Source organism: Canis lupus, chromosome 17, assembly GCF_048164855.1.
Source record: "Canis lupus baileyi chromosome 17, mCanLup2.hap1, whole genome shotgun sequence".
Lineage (NCBI taxonomy): Eukaryota > Metazoa > Chordata > Mammalia > Carnivora > Canidae > Canis > Canis lupus.
Window position 1 is genome coordinate 54,561,748 of NC_132854.1, and position 22,138 is coordinate 54,583,885.

Below are 22,138 nucleotides of genomic sequence, written 5' to 3' on the forward strand. Positions count from 1 at the left end.
GGTTTGAAAGTTATGGCAGACATAATCCCTATGTCGTTTTAGGAAGGATAGGTAAACATGGAATTATTCACCTTTAAAACTAGGAGGTATGAATATAGAGGGTGGAATTTGGGTCTTTATCACCATTCCCGGTTTCTGTTTAATTCTGCTTTTCTCAACTTTCAAATCAGTGGGAGAGAGGGAAGGGCCATACCTTTGTGACTCTTCCTAAAGAATAGGGTTGATTTTTGGACAGAAAGATAGACTCCCTCTCCTAACTACAAGACTCTTCTCCATCATTGGCTCAGGGTGCACAACACTCCAGAATTCAAGGAAATAAAGTTGTTTTTCTGTTATTTCTCTTTTCTTTGATCTGGGATCAATGCAAGAAGAAATCAAAAGGTGAAAGGTGAAGAAAAACCAGAGAATTCAAGCAAGTTCATGCTGGGAGGTGTGGCCTCACCATCATCTATTTCCAAGAAAAGGGCCCAAAAATGCCTTACGTGATGCTCAGCTAGAACCATCATCATTTCCTATCATTGTTAGCATAGCTAAGCTCCAGCTCTGAGCCAGGAATCAAAAAGAACCCTCCCTGTATCTGTCTTAATAAATCTCCTTAATACTTATGGAGCATTTTCCTCCATAAAGCTCCATTCAAGGCTTGGTCCCATCCTGAGGTACAGTCTTTGTAAGCTCTGTGATCAAGGGGCCCTGTAAGGTGTATCTTCTGACTTGGTCTAAGCACAGGACCTAAAAGCAAAACTGCCAAGATCTACTTGCTGGGGCTAACTACTTATTGACTCCAATGTCACACACCAGTTTATTACTTTTAGTTATAGAGCAAAAGAGAATCATGCTGCATATCAGTGACAAATGTTCAGCTCTCATCTGTCATCTGTTGTTTGCTTGTTTGTTTTTGCTCTCTTTCTACATGAGAAGACATTTAATCATGGACCCACTGGGAAAACAGCATTGTCTGGCCTCTGAAGGCTGAGATTTTTAGCTCTCTTATCAGAGCAAATGTGAAAGAATTGAATAATAAAATTCAAATGATACTGAGTTGCTTCAAATCTAAAGATACTTTAGCCCTTTCTCACTGTCTTTAAGTAATATGGTACACAGAATGAAGCCCAAAATAATAACTTTGAAGTCTAAAAGGTTTAAATTATTTTATGTGTTCAAATTTTTACTTTGCAGCTCCTTTCAAGAGCCTAATTATTATAATCCAATTGCGTGATTAAAAAATTACATGCTGCTAAAAACAATTACATTAGATGCTTCCAATGGGATAAATATGCTCAAAGATTTAAGATGTGAAGACCAAATTTACAGAAGATACCAACTCTGTAAGACTTCTTATTTGGTCAAATATAGTTTTATTGCCAAAACCTATGAGATATAATAAGAATAGAATTAAATCTTTCCAATGAGAGATTACAAGATGGAAGAAATATATTTATAGTGAAAACAAGTCATAAAGTTAGATTGTGACTAAGAGAAGGAGAAAAGGGGGGGGGAAGCAATTGTTAAATGCTTGCTAGGAGGAAAGAGATTTAAATACTTTACCTCATTTAACTGTTAGGCCAATCCCGTAGTGGTATTAATGTTCCCACTTTGAATTGAGGTAATTGTGAATTAAGGAAGTTGGGAACTGAGACCGAAGAGCCAGAGAGATGGAGATAAAACCATCAGTTTTCTTACTGATAAAAATGGCTGCAAAGCACAGCTCCACATGTGCGGCCAAATGGGCTTGCTTCAGTCCACAATTAGGAATTCTTGCCTTCCTGTTTCCTGACTCAGCAGGACCATCCTGGAGAACTTCCCCTCCAGGGACAGAGACTGCTCTGGAAAGCTTACCACAAAAGTGAGGAGCCAGTGAGTAAACTGGAAACAGGCTGAGGGAAGGAGAAATCAAATTGTGGGGCCAAATGCACTGGGTTCTTTCTTGCTCCGTTTCCACGTCAGAGAATTTGTTCCTCTTCCTCTGAGGAGGCCAGTGAAGGAGGTAGAAAGAAGCAAGGATGCTCCTCCCACCCTTTCCCTCCTAGAAAGTGGGTGGAAGGGGTGCCCGGGTGGGTCAGTCAGTGAAGGATCTGTCTTCGGCTCAGGTCATGATCCCAGGGTCCTGGGATCAAGCCCTGAGTTGGGCTCCCTGCTCAGCAGGGAGTCTGCTTCTCCCTCACTCTCTGCCTGCAGTTCCACCTGCTTGTTCTCTCTCTCTGTCAAATAAATAAAAGAAAGTGAGTAAAAATCTCTTGTCCAAGGAAACGTGAGGAATGAGAAAACATTGTTGCTTCTTCAAGCAAACCCCTCACCACACTCTTTCCAGGGACTGAGGCCCATGCACTGCTACTGAATTGTGCCCAGGGAGAACATTCCAGTCTCTTCTCTATTCTAGGGCTGGCAGTGTGGCTTGATGGTTAAAGGCATGGGGTATTGAATCACTGAGCTGGGTTTGAATGCTGGTTCTACTAGTTATAAGGCCTTAAGCAAGTTTCTTAATCTCTCTAAACCTCATTTTTCTAAGTCAAAAACAAAAATAGTTATCTCCTCAGGGGTGGTTGTGAGGACAGTGACTAATACTTAGTATGTATTTTGTATGTTAGTCAGCTATTGTCCTGGACATAATTTCTTCTAAGCAAAGCCTCTAGCAAGCACATAATGAACTAATTACAGGACCTGATTTAAGCTCTGAGAGGTCATTGCTTGCAGTATTTCACTCTGTGGTAGATAGGAAGAAATGAGGTAACAAGTTTAGACCAGGGAGGGCATAGGAAAGGTGAGCTGTGTTTGCCAAACAACCCCCTAAAGTGCTCCTTCCACATTCTCTTTCTTCAGTATTATAGTTTTTTCTTCTTTGCCTGCGCTCCTCACCTCTGTCTGTCCCTTCTCTCCTTTCCCCTCTCCCTCATCCTTCCCCACTCTTCTGCCCCCCTTTCCCTTTCCAGCAAGCTGAATTCCAGACTTGATAACCATTATCTCACCTGATTCAGTAAAGCAAACGTCCTCCATCGTTCCTTTCTGATTTAATTATTGTAGGATCAGAATGTAACCTCCTCCTCTGGAAAAAAAAACACACACACACAACACCACCACCACACACACATGAGAATTCAGAGGCAAAGGTTTGGTCTAATTTCATTGTTATCAAGAGAGGGACAGGAGGAGACTCATGCAGAAGAGACACTGGGAGGCACTATGTGGTTGAGCCTGACAGACGCTCTGGTGTTGGGTCATAGGTTGAATCCAGACTTGAAAACCATTCTTTTCTAAAAGCCTTGAGTGTTTGGGCTGCAAAAGTCTATGCAAGGAGTTACTAATTTGGGAAGAATTTATGATTTTCCAGAAGTAAAGAGTAAAGTTTCAACTACTACCTTTTCTCTCTTACCTTAGGATATCTTTGTTCTATCATAGTCTTAAGACCAATAAGCTGCTTACAAGAATAGCGTTTGTAATTTCTTGCCTTACCAGCACTTCAATTCTAGAAGAGGAGCTCAAAGCTGCCAAGGAAATTTAACTCCTCACCATAGAGGCATTGAGGTCTGCTTCTGAGTTAAATCACTGCCTTCTGGAACACCCCTTATAAATAACTGTGAAGCATGACTATTAAAAATAATTTATCCTTGACCATAAAATAGGGAAACAATATATGAATTTCATTATCATACAAGCATAAGTAACCAAACATAGCCTCATTATTTCTTTAGAAATCACATCCCGTCTAGTTTCTTAAGGATCCAAGTGTGCAAGAAAGGAAGAGAGCAATTATTGTTTAGTTCCCTGGATTCCAGGAACAGAAGGGACTGAAGTAACATTTAATGAGCACCTGCTGTATGCCACCTGTTTCGCATATGTTATCTCAATTTATCCTTACAACTACTTTATAAGGTAGATACATTTTATTTCCATTTTAAGTGAGGATATCATGGCTCACAGCATTTTGTTAAAATACTACAATCAGAAAGTGAAGGGGCCAGGATGTTGACACATGTCTCATCAATACCAAAGTCCATGTGCTTTCCAGTGTGAAATGGTACTCCTCAAACGGAGTGGAATCTGGCTGCATTCCTGAGCTTGGATTTCCCACAGCAATGAACACCTTCCTGTAATTCATAGTAAAAGTCTTTCCACTTACTGTAGTTGAACTATTTACAAAATTATCAGACTGGATTCAACTGTCCTATGTATACATGTGCTGATGCAGCTGAGAAGATAAACAGGTTGCTGAGGTTCTTCCATCCTGGAATATTTGTGAAGTCTGTTCCTTCCTTTGCAGCTCAAATCCTACATTCCAAGGTTCAGACCAACCTTAGGTTTTCGTCACTGCCTTAGCAGCCACCCTTTGCTTGAAGTGAGATGATCCCAGTTCTGGTCACTGTATGCGACATCTCTAGTCATTCTTATTACCCACAGCAATGCATAGTTGTTTAAAGGCATATACCCAGGAATCCTAAGTGTTTGGACAGTCTTTTTTTAAAGATTTTGTTTATTTATTCATGAGAGAAACAGAGAGAGAGAGGGAGAGACACAGGCAGAGGGAGAAGCAGGCTTCATGCAGGAAACCTGACATGGGACTCGATCCTGGGTCTCCAGGATCACGCCCTGGGCTGAAGGTGGCACTAAACCACTGAGCCACCCAGGCTGCCCAGTGTTTGGACACTCTTATTTGTGATCAAGCCTTTTCAATATCATCATTCAGGAGTTCCTTATTGTATTCATTTCTAGATTTGTTGTAACAGATTACCCTAACCTGGATGACTTAAAATAATAGAAATTTATTCTTTCAAAGTTCTGTAGGCAAGAAGTTAAAAATCAAGGTATTAATGGAGTCATGTTCTCTCTGAAGGCACTAGAGAAGGGCCTTCCTTACCTCTTCCTAGTTTCTGGCAATCCTTGGTTTGCAGCTGCATCACTCTAATCCCTGATTCTTCCCTGTGTTTCTGTGTCCCTGTCTTTCCTCTTATAAGGACATCAGTCATTGGATTTAGTGCCCAGTCTAATCCAGTATGACTTGATCTCAAATAAGTACTTCTACAAAGACCTTATTTTCACATAAAGTCACATTCTGAGGTTCTAGACAAATATAATTGGGAGGCACTTTACAACCTACTATACTCAGGGACCTTACTAACCCTCACTCTGCACAGATCCTGTGGTTTGCCTGGTGGTGTCAAGGTGGGGGGTGTCAAGGCTGACAGTAAAGCTATTGTTTGTCCTGGATTCCAAACTGGCTCTGAAATACCCTGGGAGCCTATTAACATAAAGTACTATTTCTTATTGTGGAGATTACAACAGAACATTCACTGGGTTCCTTAGTTGTTATGAAACAGGTGATAGATTTAACTTGCTTGGAAGTCTAGAACATATTTTACAATATCTGATACATAGTTCATTACACTTTAAAGCAATAGAAAAAAATACCCTAAAGATGTTGAAAATAAGGCATAAAGCTCATATGGCAGTCAAAGAAGAAAGATGTCAATTTGAAAGAGGACAGAAATAGCTTTTTAAAAATTGCCTTGACAAAAAAAAAAAGGATAATGAATTATAAATTGTGCTTGCCAAAGTATAGCTCTCATAGACCACCATGTATATGGTATTTTTTCCAAGTTGAAAATGAATCAGGGGGTTGAAGTCACTTGAAAGATTTTTTTTTTAATTCACTTACATCTAAATTGTAGCAGTTCCGCCCACCCTCATATACAATGCCAATGGAAATTCTGACAAGCTGGTCAACACATGTCTAAAGGCAGAATCAAGGTTTTGTAATATACAGCTGAGTTATATTGGAGAGAAAGCAAGGACACTTTGCTTATTATCCTCCATTAGCCAAGCTAGATTTATAGCTCAAAACAGCAATCACAAAAACCTGGAGAGCAGACCAGGAGCTTGGACTGATGCAAATCACTTCAAATAAACCTTAAGAAGCTTGCTGGATATAATTATTATAATAACCTTAAAAATATCACTTCACCAAATGTTTTTTTTTAATCTGAAAAGAAGTAAGCCAGACTGGAAACAATCTGGAACACTCTACTTTTGCTATATTTACCTTTTTCCATAAGAATGGGAAGGCTCAGAATAAGGATATACATGGGCCTGGGGAGATCTGTCCCTCCCTGAATCTAAAGATTTACAAAGAAATGGGAGAAGCAGGTATTGCTAAATAGGCCTCAGGGGATATGAATACTTTGAAGCCTATTTTATAATTGTGCATGCTCTTGGATTATTGAGCTTGTCTAGCAGGCTACAATAATGCCATAAACAATGTTTGTCAGGAAGCACCATAGATTAGTTAACAGCATGGACTTGAGAAACAGACAGACTTATGAATAAGTTCCTCCTATGTCTCTATGACAAGAAATTAATTTCTCTGCCTTTTATCATATTGAAATCAGAGCTTATGAGACTATTACATAAAGTTAATATATGGCTTAAATAAGATAACATATGAAAAATGAATGGCACATAGTAAGTGTTCAATAAATGTTAGCATTTACTAGAAACTCTTATTTGTTTTATTTTACTTCTGGAATATATAGGGGCTACTCTTTAAAGACTTAGTTATTAACTCAAGCACAATGTAAAAATCCATCTTTTCAGTGGGATTTGTACTACAAAATGCATAGGAGCATTGCCTAAAGGTTTGTGTTGAGGTTCCCTGAACTGTTATGTAATGGGAAGTTCAAAAACTCCAAAGTTAGCAAATCTGCATTGGAGTCCTACTGCCACTAACAAATCAGCCCAACTTCTTTGGGCCCAATTCCTCATCAGTAAATTCTAGTTCCAGAATGCTAGGTTTGTAGCTATAACTAATATGACAGGTGAGCCTATAGAGAGGACAGGTGGGAGGCCATAGAACTGAAATGAGGACAGATGGCCAGCAGGGTTAGGATACAGGTAGATAGTAAAGTTTAAGAAAGATAAAAAAAAAGGGTAAAAGAAGAGGAGAATCAAATGGTCATCCCTATGAGGGATGAAGAAGACAAAGGGGGAAAAAAAGAGGGAGAAGAGGAAGGAAAGTGGAAGGAAAAAAATAAAAAAGAGGGTGGAGTAAGAATATCTGTTCTGCTTGGTTATGTAAATGATTAGGAATAGCTGGATCCTTATAACCTTACTGAGAGCTCAGTGTTGGGACTAACAGTGGCCAACCAGCCAGTCTGAAGAGTCCTTGTGAAGTCAGCATGGTTGTGCCTTTCCTTTCCAAGAATTTGGATGTGGAGATACCAAGTTTATTTAACGTGGGATCAGATGGGTAAAAGGAAAACTGAAACCAACCATCTTAGAAAAGGAAATGGAAAACAGAGGGGAGGAAGTTATTGCAGAAATAATTGAAAGAAACTTCCCTGAAGTGAGGAACATGAGTATTTGGACAAAAGAGTTCTTCAAATGCACAGCAACATGATAAAATGAAAGAGACAGCACAACTCACAACATCCTGAAATGTCATTACATTCATGAACAATAAAACATATTTAAGTTTCCAAGAGGAAAAATCAGGTCACATGATAGACTGGGAATTAGAATGGCATCAATCTTTCAAGGATGACATTGAAAGCTGGAAGATATTACAACAATGCCTTTTCATCTGCAAGAGACTATTTTCTGACCTAGATTGTATACCCAAACAAACATTCAATTGAGCATTTTTAGATGTAGTCTGTCTCAAACATTCACTTTTTACACACAATTTCTTGGGAAGCAACAAGTTGATGTGTTCTACTTTATTAAGAAAAAAGGAAGGAAGGAGGATGGGAGGGAGGAAGGAAAGAAGGAAGGAAGGAAAGAAAGAAAGAAAGAAATTGATTTTGGAAACATGGCTTGAGAGAAGCAAAGGGAATTACCAGCCTGCCGGTGAGGGTAAGTCCTCAAGGATCCTAGAAAAAGTGAAGATTGGAACCAGAAGACAAAGGACTATAGGAAGGTTGTGGGAAGGGAGAAACTGAAACTGGTATCACTTGATGCATCTGATGATGTTGAGTGGCTATTTCAGGTGGAGATTTGGAAAAGGAATTAATAAAAAGTAAATAGAAGATGGAATATATATGTAAAACATAAAAATAACAAATGAGAGAGGGAAAGTTGCCTAAGAAAATAGAATCATACTAAATTACATAGCTCAGCTCTGAACATTTTTATTGTCATAACAATATAAGCATTAAATACTTATTTAATCACAAATTGTGATATGACTGGGGGGGAATGAATAGGAAGGTATGTGTTGAGAGTAGCTTAGGAGAGTAAATTCTCATATACCAATTTGGAAATTCAATATGTAGTAACAAAATGTTGGAAAACAACCAAAAAATAGATAGAAGCATATTATAAAAGTGAACTTGAAGGACCAAATAAACAGAGTTAAAAGAGTTAATAACTCTTATTAATAAGGCTTAATAAGGTTAATATGGCTACCCCTGAGGATCAGGAATCTGGGAAAAAAATGCCACTTTTTTCATAGTTATTGTTTTAAACCTCATAGTAATATTTGAGTTTTAAAACTGTATGTATCGATCACTATAATGAATATAAAAAATAAATTTTTTTATTTTTTTTATTTAATAAATTAATTTTTATTGGTGTTCAATTTTAAAAAATAAATTTAAAGTATATTTGCAATGTAGAGAAAACCATACCTTGCTGTGACGACAGCTGCAAAAACCCAGAAAATCCCTAACAGATAAACAATATATCTTCACTTTACCTATGAAGAAATTGAGGCCCAGAGAAATTGTGCAAGCTGACATAGTTACCAAATGACAGAGCCAGGGACTAAACCCAGTCATTCTGATTTCATATTCAAGCTTCACAATATCTTCCTGCTTCTCATTATCTTTTACCTTACATTTGCCACACTGCTTTAAGTATCACCCACACAGTAGCAACTAAAAAAAACCCTGAATATACAAAATTACATCCTTCATTAGTCGTGTCTGAGCCTACTGAACAGAATCTAATGTTATCTTAGGTCTCATTTGCATCTTTGGTTTGGTGACATCCCAAGGAACAGAGATGAAAATTCAGGTGGGTCTAAAGCTTTTCCTAACAGATAAATGCTTCTCATTAGAGCATCCCAAGACACAAGGAATGGATTTCATAGCTTTACGAATGTTCTTAATTTGATTCAGTGCTCGTGGGAAATAACATTTCTATTTGCTCTCAAGACATGATTGCATTAAATCCTAATGATGTACCAGACGTGGGGTTGGACAAGAATATTTTAATTGAGTGTCAACTATGCTATTGGAGCACTCATCTAGACTTCCTTTTTCAAAAAGCTTGAACTAAGGTTTGATGAACTCTCAGTTCTTTCTATTAGTTTGATAGAACCCCTGATAATACTGCCTCCTTCCACAGTGCAAGGCTTCACTAGCCTTCTTGGTAACCAGATACCTCGTTTCCTTCAGCACTAGTTCCTGGAAGTGTCATTATGATGTCTGCAATTTGCAAAACTCAGTGGCAGCTCCGGTAAAATAAACAAAATCTAATTATGTCAAAATTGGACCTTGCCTGAAGTAAGATGATTGGTTTTCATTCTATATGTGCACCCAGAAAGATGGTAAATGTCAAGTTGTTTCTTAGAAAACTTTATAAAAAGAATTTGTAGGAAAAATTTAGACTGAGTTGCTATGTATCCTATCAATTTGACCTCTGTAGTCTAAGTCCTTGGGTATTAGGTTTATTAGCCTTTGGAATTTTATGCAAAATGGGCATGAATGTGTGTTTTGGAAAAAGATGTTACAGAACTTTTGCCAAAATTGTAAAAGAGGTTCATAACCCTCAAAACATAATCATTCTTTTACCTAAAGAAATGAAGTCCATGTGGAATTCTTTAATTAGACTCTTCTTGGTGGAAATATAGAATTTTTAAAATAGGTATCAGTAAATTTTCAAGAGATAATATTAATTATGTCCTCTCATTATTATTCAGTTCTTTCATATTTCTGGAACTATGAATCTCAAAATTCATTTATAACATTTTTCACATCATTTCATGTCCTCTCTCACCTCAGCCCCCAAATTTCTTTTTTTTCTAGGTTTTTTTTTTAATGGTAAGTAGGCATTCTATTTATGTATGTATATATGTATTTAATTTTTAAATTCTTTATTTAAATTCAATTCAGTTAACATACACCGTATTATTAGTTTCAGGGTAGAATCTAATGATTCATCAGTTGCGTATAACACCCAGTGCTCATTACATCAAGTGTTCTCTTTAATGCCCATCACCCAGTTACCCTATACCACCTCCCTCTAGCAACCCTCACATTGTTTCCTAGAGTTCAGAGTCTCTTATGGTTTGCCTCCCTCTCTATTTTCATCTTATTTTATTTTTACTTACCTTCCCCTATGTATGTACATGTTTTGTTTCTTAAATTCCACATATGAGTGAAATCATATAGTATGTCTTTCTCGAACTGACTTATTTCACTTGGCATTAAACCCTCTAGTTCCAAAAAAAAAAAAAAAAAAAAAACCCTCTAGTTCCATCCACGTCTCTTTTTTTTTTCCTCCTAGCTTTTGAGCATTCATATGAGATTATCAATAAGTAGTACTTTTTATTGTGGCTTCCTAATTAAGTTTTCTATTTCTTTCTCTGGTTGCATACTGAACATAATTAATTGAAAAGTAAAAATCTCAAGCATTATATTATTTGGTGATGTCATCAATGTCACCATTCTCATCTTTCTTGTTGTTTCAGTGATCAGAAGCAGGTTTTATGTTATCTCTGCTAGAGCTCTCCAAAAGCTTTTTCCATTTGGCAATTATAGAGAATAGAAAGAATCAACTCAACTATGAGTGTATGACCTGACATTTTGCACCCTCTTTTTAATATCTAAGAGATTTTGTCATTGTTAAATTTAATTTCTAACAACCTGGAAGCATCACATAAAACTTCAAAGAAAATAACTTAATTGATTATTCAGCTTAATTAATATTTTCCTTAATATTTTAAAGACAAAATATGCAATAGCTTATATTACTAAGAAACACAGCATCCACTCTCAGAACCTTAGTAATCTCCTAAGAACAATCTATAAAGTTTAAAGAGAGATGATATATATGGTCAAGTAGGATTTTTAGGTATGTTAGGATAGCAGATGAGCCACCACTCTGGAATCACTCTATTGTCTTGTCCAGAAACTAAATTTTAACAGTGTATCTAGGCATATTGGTTTCTTCCATATCAACTCATGCTAACCTAATTATTGAGACATTAAAGTATAAATCAGATGCAAGTGTATTTATTTTTTTGGTCAGAAGCATAACAAGGTCTATTAAACTTCTGTCTACTACTTTTTATATTCACTTCCAGGAATTTGGGAAACAAAAACAACTAACAGTTGAAAGCAGAGTGTAAAATTGTAGAGTATAGAACAGAGGAAACTGGCTATAGGAAAATGGACAATCTTGCCTCTACCAAAAACAGCTCTCAGAGGTGAGTGGTTTAAAATTGACTTGGTGACTAGTGGGCCAGATCTGCTTTTGTAAACTGGATCTGCCACTTTCTTGCAGTGAACTCTTAGGTGATATTTTTAGCCTTTTTGAGCTTCATTTGGCTCAACTTTTAGTAGGGGAACAACAGTATCTACTTCATAAGTTTGAAATAAGATAATGATTATAATAACTTAGCATTGTGTTGGTACAAAGTTAGTAAATTACATCCATAGACCCTTTGACTGATTTTTTTCCCCACTTTCCCTTACATTTTTCTTTCCTTTCTTCCCTTCATTCTTGATAAACTATAAGTTTTCTCTTAAAATGAGAGATAAACATGTATCTGAGAAATATTTAGCATTGTTTTATACACGTGGTCTGAAAATTTTACCTAGATGACATTGTGCCTAGATATCATTCTGTTTAATACATGTCTCATGCTACTGTATTAGAATTTAATTCATTACCTCTGTTACATAGTATGCAGTCATATCTATAAACCATATTTTATGTATGTATTCACTTAGTGATACATACTGCTGGCTTCCATTCCCTTGCTACTCCCAAACAACTCTGTGATAAACAAATAACTATGTAATTCTTTATGAATGTGCACAAACTTTTTTTCTGAGGTACATTTCCAGGGCAAAATTGCTCGGCCATAAATGCATATGCTTATAGATGGTCGACCAGAAAGGACACATTTTTTTTTTAAGTTTTTAATTTTAATTCCGGTATAGTTACCATACAGTGTTATATTAGTTTCAGGTGTACGATATAGTGATTCAATTCTGTACATTACTAAATGCTTGTCATGTCAAGTGTACTGTTTATTCCACCTATTTCACTCATCCCCCACCCACATACCCCCTAATAATCACCAGTTTGTTTTCTATAGTTAAGAGTCTGTTTCTTGGTTTGCCCCTCTTTTTTTTCTCCCTTTGCTCATTTGTTTTGTTTCTTAAATTCCACACATGAGTGAAATCATATGATATTTGTCTTTCTTTGCCTGACTTATTTCATTTAGCATTCTACTCTCTAACTCTATCCATGTTGTTACAAATAGCAACATTTCATCTTTTTTTATGGCTGAGTAAAATACATATATTTCACATTACATCTTCTTTATCCATTCATTTATCAATGGACACTTGGGCTACTTCCATAATTTGGCTATTGTGAATAATGCTGCTATAAACATAGGGGTACATGTATCCTTTTGAATTAATGTTTTGTATTCTTTGGGTAAATATCCTGTAGTATGATTACTGGATCATAGGGTAGGGTAGTTCTACTTTTAATTTTTTTGGGAACCTCCATAATGTTTTCCACAGTGGCTATACCCATTTGCCTTTCTACCAACAGTGTACAAGAGTTTCTTTTCCTCCACATCCTTGCCAATGCTTGTTTCTTGTTTTTTTTTAATTTTATTTTAGCCATTCTGACAGGTGTGAAGTGCTATCTCATTGTCGTTTTGATTTACATTTCCCTGATGATCAGTGTTGTTGAGCATTTTTAAAAATGTCAGACATCCATATGTCTTCTTTGGAGAAATGTCTATTAATATCTTCTGCCCATTTTCTAATTGGATTATATGTTTTTTGAGTGTTGAGTTGTATAAGTTCTTTATATATTTTGGATACTAACCCATTATCAGAGATGTCATTTGCAAATATCTTCTCCCATTTAGTAGGTTGTCTTTTAGTTTTCTTGATTGTTTCCTTTGCTGTGAAGGAGCTTTTTATTTTGCTGTAGTCCCAATAGTTTGTTTTTGTTTTTATTTCCCTTGCCTCAGAAGACATATCTAGAAAAATGTTGCTATGGCCAGTGTCAGAGATATTAGTGCCTGTGCTCTCTTTTAGTATTTTTATAGTTTCAGGCTCACATTTAGGTCATTAATCCATTTTAAATTTATTTTTCAGTATGATATAAGAAAGTGGCCCAGTTTCATTCTTTTGCGTGTAGCTGTCCAATTTTCCCAATACCATTTGTGAAAGAGACTATCTCTTTTCCCATTAGGTATTCTTAAGACAGCACATATTTTTATATATTTTTCTAGGAGAGTAGGAAGGGGGGATGGGATTGAAGATACAGATGAAGGGAAAAGTAATAGGGCAAATCAAGGACTTTCTTTGGATGGATGCTAATAGTGGGCTTTGGACTAGTGAGCATAAGCAATTCAGTTCTGTGAATCTGAGGTCCTTAAAAATGAAATAAAATTTATAAAAAATAAAATTAAAAATGAAATATGACCCACCCAGTGGATTATCAGTATAAATGCAACACCTACTACTATGGCTTAGCATCCTCCTCTGTGCTACAGAGCCAGAATGCCAGTTTCCTACTACCTTATTAAGATGCTGCAGAAAATCATTAGATATATTTGTGAGGTCCTTAAACCTCTTGAGACTCAGGCTCTATATGAACAATATAAAATTGTTCCTCTGCATAGATAGCTCTCAGAATTTTAATTATAGATCTCTTTGTTAATCAACATTGAAGATAATTGTTCCCAGTTAGCCTATAAAGATGTTTATAAGTATACTGTTTTGACCATTTCATCCAATCCAAGATTGGAAGGGGATTAAGTTATAAAATAAATAAATCATGGGGATGAAAAGTACAGCATAGGGAATATAGTCAATAATATTATAACTTTGTATGGTGGCAGAACATTTTGTAACGTATATAATTATGGTATCACTATGTTGCACATCTGCCACTAATATAATATGTCAACTACACTTTAATTAAATTTTTAAAAAATTACATACACAAATGGCTAAACATTAAAAAAAGGAATGGAAGATCATTCAAGTAACTGCCCCTGCCAAAAAATTGAAATAATAGGGCCTTTCATTTTCAATAGCACTTTTTAGTTTTTCATAGGTCCAGTACTGCCAAATGGCAATATGACGGCCTTTCATGTCTGGATGAGGTGATTATTTCTTCAGAAACTGAGGATAGACAGACCTGGCAAAGTGGTCATAATGATATTCTTCAGAACTAATCGTAAGAGAAGTAAGTGAAAGAGATGAATCTTCTCTGATACGTGTCCACAGGCAGCTCAGCCCTTTAATTCAGAGCAGGATTATTTTAATTTTTAATATTTTAGGACATAATAGACAAGTTAATTAGATTAGCTCACCTTGCTCAAACTATTATAATATTAATCCATTGTTATTTTCAGTAAAGCATATCACTACAACTTTTTTTACAATTCAGAAACCAAGAGTTCACAATGGAACAGCACATTTAGAAGTAAACACTACCACTAAATTTTAAAAAATCTTTTCATTTTATTGAATTGAGTTTTATTTAAAAATTTTCTCTCCTTTTATGTTTGTCATTATTGTGTCTAAAATATCTATATTCCTCCAATCTGGTTTGTATATGTTCTGTTCTGTTTATAATATTTAAACATACAAACTTTATTTTAGTAGTCCACACAAAAAGTATACCATGTATCCTAGATAAAGGAAATTTATTTATTTATTTATTTATTTATTTTTAATTTATTTTTTATTGGTGTTCAATTTACTAACATACAGAATAACCCCCAGTGCCCGTCACCCATTCACTCCCACCCCCCGCCCCCCTCCCCTTCTATCACCCCTAGTTCGTTTCCCAGAGTTAGCAGTCTTTACGTTCTGTCTCCCTTTCTGATATTTCCCACACATTTCTTCTCCCTTCCCTTATATTCCCTTACACTATTATTTATATTCCCCAAATGAATGAGAACATATAATGTTTGTCCTTCTCCGACTGACTTACTTCACTCAGCATAGTACCCTCCAGTTCCATCCACGTTGAAGCAAATGGTGGGTATTTGTCATTTCTAATAGCTGAGTAATATTCCATTGTATACATAAACCACATCTTCTTTATCCATTCATCTTTCGTTGGACACCGAGGCTCCTTCCACAGTTTGGCTATCGTGGCCATTGCTGCTAGAAACATCGGGGTGCAGGTGTCCCGGCGTTTCATTGCATCTGAATCTTTGGGGTAAATCCCCAGCAGTGCAATTGCTAGGTCGTAGGGCAGGTCTATTTTTAACCCTTTGAGGAACCTCCACACAGTTTTCCAGAGTGGCTGCACCAGTTCACATTCCCACCAACAGTGCAAGAGGGTTCCCTTTTCTCCGCATCCTCTCCAACATGTGTTGTTTCCTGTCTTGTTAGTTTTCCCCATTCTCACTGGTGTGAGGTGGTATCTCATTGTGGTTTTGATTTGTACTTCCCTGATGGCAAGTGATGCAGAGCATTTTCTCATATGCATGTTGGCCATGTCTATGTCTTCCTCTGTGAGATTTCTGTTCATGTCTTTTGCCCATTTCATGATTGGATTGTTTGTTTCTTTGGTGTTGAGTTTAATAAGTTCTTTATAGATCTTGGAAACTAGCCCTTTATCTGATATGTCATTTGCAAATATCTTCTCCCATTCTGTAGGTTGTCTTTGAGTTTTGTTGACTGTATCCTTTGCTGTGCAAAAGCTTCTTATCTTGATAAAGTCCCAATAGTTCATTTTTGCTTTTGTTTCTTTTGCCTTCGTGGATGTATCTTGCAAGAAGTTACTGTGGCCGAGTTCAAAAAGGGTGTTGCCTGTGTTCTTCTCTAGGATTTTGATGGAATCTTGTCTCACATTTAGATCTTTCATCCATTTTGAGTTTATCTTTGTGTATGGTGAAAGAGAGTGGTCTAGTTTCATTCGTCTGCATGTGGATGTCCAATTTTCCCAGCACCATTTATTGAAGAGACTGTCTTTCTTCCAATGGATAGTCTTTCCTCCTTTATCGAATATTAGTTGCCCATAAAGTTCAGGGTCCACTTCTGGATTCTCTATTCTGTTCCACTGATCTATGTGTCTGTTTTTGTGCCAGTACCACACTGTCTTGATGACCACAGCTTTGTAGTACAACCTGAAATCTGGCATTGTGATGCCCCCAGATATGGTTTTCTTTTTTAAAATTCCCCTGGCTATTCGGGGTCTTTTCTGATTCCACACAAATCTTAAAATAATTTGTTCTAACTCTCTGAAGAAAGTCCATGGTATTTTGATAGGGATTGCATTAAACGTGTATATTGCCCTGGGTAACATTGACATTTTCACAATATTAATTCTGCCAATGCATGAGCATGGAATATTTTTCCATCTCTTTGTGTCTTCCTCAATTTCTTTCAGAAGTGTTCTATAGTTTTGAGGGTATAGATCCTTTACAGCTTTGGTTAGGTTTATTCCTAGGTATCTTATGCTTTTGGGTGCAATTGTAAATGGGATTGACTCCTTAATTTCTCTTTCTTCAGTCTCATTGTTAGTGTATAGAAATGCCACTGATTTCTGGGCATTGATTTTGTATCCTGCCACGCTACCGAATTGCTGTATGAGTTCTAACAATCTTGGGGTGGAGACTTTTGGGTTTTCTATGTAGAGTATCATGTCATCGGCGAAGAGGGAGAGTTTGACTTCTTCTTTGCCAATTTGAATGCCTTTAATGTCTTTTTGTTGTCTGATTGCTGAGGCTAGGACTTCCAGTACTATGTTGAATAGCAGTGGTGAGAGTGGACATCCCTGTCTTGTTCCTGATCTTAGGGGAAAGGCTCCCAGTGCTTCCCCATTAAGAATGATATTTGCTGTGGGCTTTTCGTAGATGGCTTTTAAGATGTTGAGGAAAGTTCCCTCTATCCCTACACTCTGAAGAGTTTTGATCAGAAATGGATGCTGTATTTTGTCAAATGCTTTCTCTGCATCCAATGAGAGGATCATACGGTTCTTGGGTTTTTCTCTTGCTGATATGATGAATCACATTGATTGTTTTACGGGTGTTGAACCAGCCTTGTGTCCCAGGGATAAATCCTACTTGGTCATGGTGAATAATTTTCTTAATGTACTGTTGGATCCTATTGGCCAGTATCTTGTTGAGAATTTTTGCATCCATGTTCATCAGGGCTATTGGTCTGTAATTCTCCTTTTTGGTGGGGTCTTTGTCTGGTTTTGGAATTAAGGTGATGCTGGCCTCATAGAACGAATTTGGAAGTACTCCATCTCTTTCTATCTTTCCAAACAGCTTTAGGAGAATAGGTATGATTTCTTCTTTAAACGTTTGATAAAATTCCCCTGGGAAGCCATCTGGCCCTGGACTCTTGTGTCTTGGGAGGTTTTTGATGACTGCTTCAATTTCCTCCCTGGTTATTGGTCTGTTAAGGTTTTCTATTTCTTCCTGTTCCAGTTTTGGTAGTTTGTGGCTTTCCAGGAATGCGTCCATTTCTTCTAGATTGCCTAATTTATTGGCGTATAGCTGTTCATAATATGTTTTTAAAATCGTTTGTATTTCCTTGGTGTTGGTAGTGATCTCTCCTTTCTCATTCATGATTTTATTAATTTGAGTCTTCTCTCTCTTCTTTTTAATAAGGCTGGCTAATGGTTTATCTGTCTTATTAATTCTTTCAAAGAACCAACTCCTGGTTCTGTTGATCTGTTCCACAGTTCTTCTGGTCTCGATTTCATTGAGTTCTGCTCGAATCTTTATTAACTCCCTTCTTCTCTTGGGTGTAGGATCTATTTGCTGTATTTTCTCTAGCTCCTTTATGTGTAAGGTTAGCTTTTGTACTTGAGTTCTTTCCAGTTTTTGAATGGATGCTTGTATTGCGATGTATTTCCCCCTTAGGACTGCTTTTGCTGCATCCCAAAGATTTTGGACGGTTGTATCTTCATTCTCATTAGTTTCCATGAATCTTTTTAATTCTTACTTAATTTCCTGGTTGACCCTTTCATCTTTTAGCAGGATGGTCCTTAACCTCCACGTGTCTGAGGTCCTTCCAAACTTCTTGTTGTGATTTAGTTCTAATTTCAAGGCATTATGGTCTGAGAATATGCAGGGGACGATCCCAATCTTTTGGTATTGGTTCAGACCCGATTTGTGACCCAATATGTGGTCTATTCTGGAGAAAGTTCCATGTGCACTTGAGAAGAATGTGTATTCAGTTGAGTTTGGATGTAAAGTTCTGTAGATATCTGTGAAATCCATCTGGTCCAGTGTATCATTTAAAGCTCTCGTTTCTTTGGAGATGTTGTGCTTAGAAGACCTATCGAGTATAGAAAGAGCTAGATTGAAGTCACCAAGTATAAGTGTATTATTATCTATTTCTTCACTTTGGTTAATAATTGATTTATATATTTGGCAGCTCCCACATTCGGGGCATATATATTGAGGATTGTTAAGTCCTCTTGTTGAATAGATTCTTTAAGTATGATATAGTGTCCCTCTTCATCTCTCACTACAGTCTTTGGGGTAAATTTTAGTTTATTTGATATAAGGATGGCTACCCCTGCTTTCTTTTGAGGACCGTTCGAATGGTAAATGGTTCTCCAACCTTTTATTTTCAGGCTGTAGGTGTCCTTCTGTCTAAAATGAGTCTCTTGTAGACAGCAAATAGATGGGTCCTGCTTTTTTATCCAGTCTGAAACCCTGCGCCTTTTGATGGGGTCATTAAGCCCGTTCACATTCAGAGTTACTATTGAGAGATATGAGTTTAGTGTCATCATGATATCTATTCAGTCCTTGTTTTTGTGGACTGTTCCACTGAACTTCTTCTTAAAGGGGAATTTTAAGAGTCCCCCTTAAAATTTCTTGCAGAGCTGGTTTGGAGGTCACATATTCTTTTAGTTGCTGCCTGTCTTGGAAGCTCTTTATCTCTCCTTCCATTTTGAATGAGAGCCTTGCTGGATAAAGTATTCTTGGTTGCATGTTCTTCTCATTTAGGACCCTGAATATATCCTGCCAGCCCTTTCTGGCCTGCCAGGTCTCTGTGGAGAGGTCTGCTGTTACCCTAATACTCCTCCCCATAAAAGTCAGGGATTTCTTGTCTCTTGCTGCTTTAAGGATCTTCTCTTTATCTTTGGAATTTGCAAGCTTCACTATTAAATGTCGAGGTGTTGAACGGTTTTTATTGATTTTAGGGCGGGATCTCTCTATTTCCTGGATCTGAATGCCTGTTTCCCTTCCCAGATTAGGGAAGTTTTCAGCTAGAATTTGTTCAAATACATATTCTGGCCCTCTGTCCCTTTCGGCGCCCTCGGGAACCCCAATTAAACGTAGGTTTTTCTTCCTCAGGCTGTCGTTTATTTCCCTTAATCTATCTTCATGGTCTTTTAATTGTTTGTCTCTTTTTTCCTCAGTTTCCCTCTTTGCTATCAACTTGTCTTCTATGTCACTCACTCGTTCTTCCACCTCGTTAACCCTCGTCGTTAGGACTTCTAGTTTGGATTGCATCTCATTCAATTGATTTTTAATTTCTGCCTGATTAGCTCTAAATTCTGCAGTCATGAAGTCTCTTGAGTCCTTTATGCTTTTTTCTAGAGCCACCAGTAGCTGTATAATAGTGCTTCTGAATTGGCTTTCTGACATTGAATTGTAATCCAGATTTTGTAACTCTGTGGGAGAGAGGACTGTTTCTGATTCTTTCTTTTGAGGTGAGGTTTTCCTTCTAGTCATTTTGCTCAGTGCAGAGTGGCCAAAAGCAAGTTGTATTGGGAAAAGGAGAAAAAGAGAGGAGAGAAAGAAGGAAAGAAAAGAGAAAGAGAAAAAAAAAGGAAGAAAAAAAGAAAAAAAAAAGAAGAAAAAGAGAAAGAAAAAGAAAGGAGAAAAAAAGGGGGTGGGGGAAGGAAACAAATCAAAAAGCAAAACAAAACAAAACAAAACAAAACAAAGAACCACGGGGGAGTATCTTCTGATTCTGTGTACTTTAAGTCCCTTGGCTTCTCCTGGAAGTTGTCCGTCTAGCTGGTGTTCTGGGGGAGGGGCCTGCTGTGCTGATTTTCAGGTGTTAGCAGTTGGGGGAGCTGCTGTGCCCCTGCCTGGTGCAGGGCTCAGTGGGGGTTGTTTACCCCGTGAGGCCCCAGGAGCAACAGCCCTAGTGGCGGGCCCAGCTCTGGAAACCTGAATTCAGCCCCCGCAGGAACTCCGGAGCTCTCTGTCTGCAGGGCCTGGAGGCTCCGGGGCGGGGCCGCTGATCTGCTCAGCTCGGGGCAGGAGCGTCCTCGCTGTCCTGGGCCCTCCCGGCCTCTGCCTGTCCCGGGGGAGGCCGGATCCTGGGCTGTGTCCCGGCGCCCTGTGCTCCGGGGCCTGCGCTGTTGGATTCGCGCTCCCGGGCCGCGCAGCCCCCTCCGCGGAGCCGCCGCCCGAGCCCCCCCCCCCCCCCGAGCTGCTCCCGCCCCGCAGCCCCCTCCGCGGAGCCGCCCCCGAGCCCCCCGAGCTGCTCCGGGTCCCGCCGTGCGCGCTGCAGCCCTTAGGGAGCTCGGCCGCGGGGTGTGGGGCTCTCCCGGGGCGCAGGTGTCTGTTAGTGTCCCCGGGAGCCCGAGGGCATCCCCGCCCCCCTGGGTCCTGCTCCACCTCCCCGCGAGCCCCTTTCCGCCCGGGAAGGTCGGTGCAGCTCCTGCTCCTCCGGGACGGGGCTCTCCTGTCCTGGGGACACTCGCCCCGGCCTCAGCCCGGCTCCTCCTGGGCCCCTCCCCCTCGGAGGCCTTTGTTTCTTTACTTCTTTTTCCCCGTCTTCCTACCTTGATGGAAGCGCGAACTCTTCTCACTGCAGCATTCCAGCTGGTCTCTCTTTAAATCTCAGGCCGAATTCATAGATTTTCAGGATGATTTGAAGGTTTTCTAGGTAATTTGGTGGAGACAGGTGATTTGGGGACCCTACTCTCCCGCCATCTTGCCCCAATCCGATAAAGGAAATTTAAAATGTAGTTTACAAAGGGTTAATTTTATCTATAAATATCATTCTTTTTTTATTTTTTTAAGATTTTATTTATTTATTCATGATAGACATAGAGAGAGAGAGGCAGAGACATAGGCAGAGGGAGAAGCAGGCTCCACGCAGGGAGCCCGACGTGGGACTCGATCCTGAGTCTCTAGGATCGCGCCCTGGGCCAAAGGCAGGCGCCAAACCACTAAGCCACCCAGGGATCCCCTATAAATATCATTCTTACTCAGTTATCTTTATCCAAGGAATGCTCTTCTTCACTTGCAAACCCTTTATGAAAGTTAACTGTACATATACCGGAGGTGAGGGAGGGGACTTGGGACAATAATTTGTGGTTAAACCAATCTTTTAATCCAGCTGTTGGGAGTTGCTTGTGAAACCCCTGTCCTCAGAACTTTGCTTCCCTTTAACTCTAATTAATTATATGCTTATTGATTTAGGGAGCTGGAAGATTCACCTCCCCATATAAGGCACTTCCTGAATTAGAATCCTCTTAAAGGGTTATTTGATAACTCACATAGCCCCAACTCTTTTAGTAGCAGGTAATCACTGGTATAAAAGCACCAGTTAAACCTGATATTCACCTCTGTTCCACATACACCATGTGTTTACATGTCCACTATCGTTTATCTGCAGTATAACCTCATTTTCCAAATCTAAGCTAACCTGATCCTCTTTTCTGGGGCAAAAAAAGGAACTTGTAGAATAATCTCTCCATCATAACCCGCAAAGAGTATCTTCTGGGCTTGAAAGTATATGGGAGGTCCTGTGTATTGGCTCACACAGCTCGACAGGAAGCCTGCGCTGAATTTACCTCCATAGTCCTTCTGGTACATCAGGAAATACATCCCAGAACATTCATCAGATTGTCTTCATTCACCTGTCTCCTACCTTGTATCATTTAACTCTAAGAAGAGTTCATACTGTTCAGAATAAGCATTCCTTAATTCTACAGTTAGGAGGTG

General features: G+C 38.5%; 1 protein-coding gene across 4 annotated transcripts in view; it reads left to right on the top strand.

Annotated features, from left to right (window-relative positions):
• LACC1 (laccase domain containing 1) overlaps positions 1-22,138 on the top strand; it is a 181,695-nt gene that overhangs the window by 127,769 nt on the left and 31,788 nt on the right. For all 4 annotated transcript variants that reach the window (XR_012010115.1, XR_012010116.1, XR_012010112.1 and 1 more), the window contains one exon: positions 11,294-11,416. The gene's annotated coding sequence lies outside the window, so the exon portion shown is untranslated. The remainder of the gene's footprint in view (positions 1-11,293; positions 11,417-22,138) is intronic.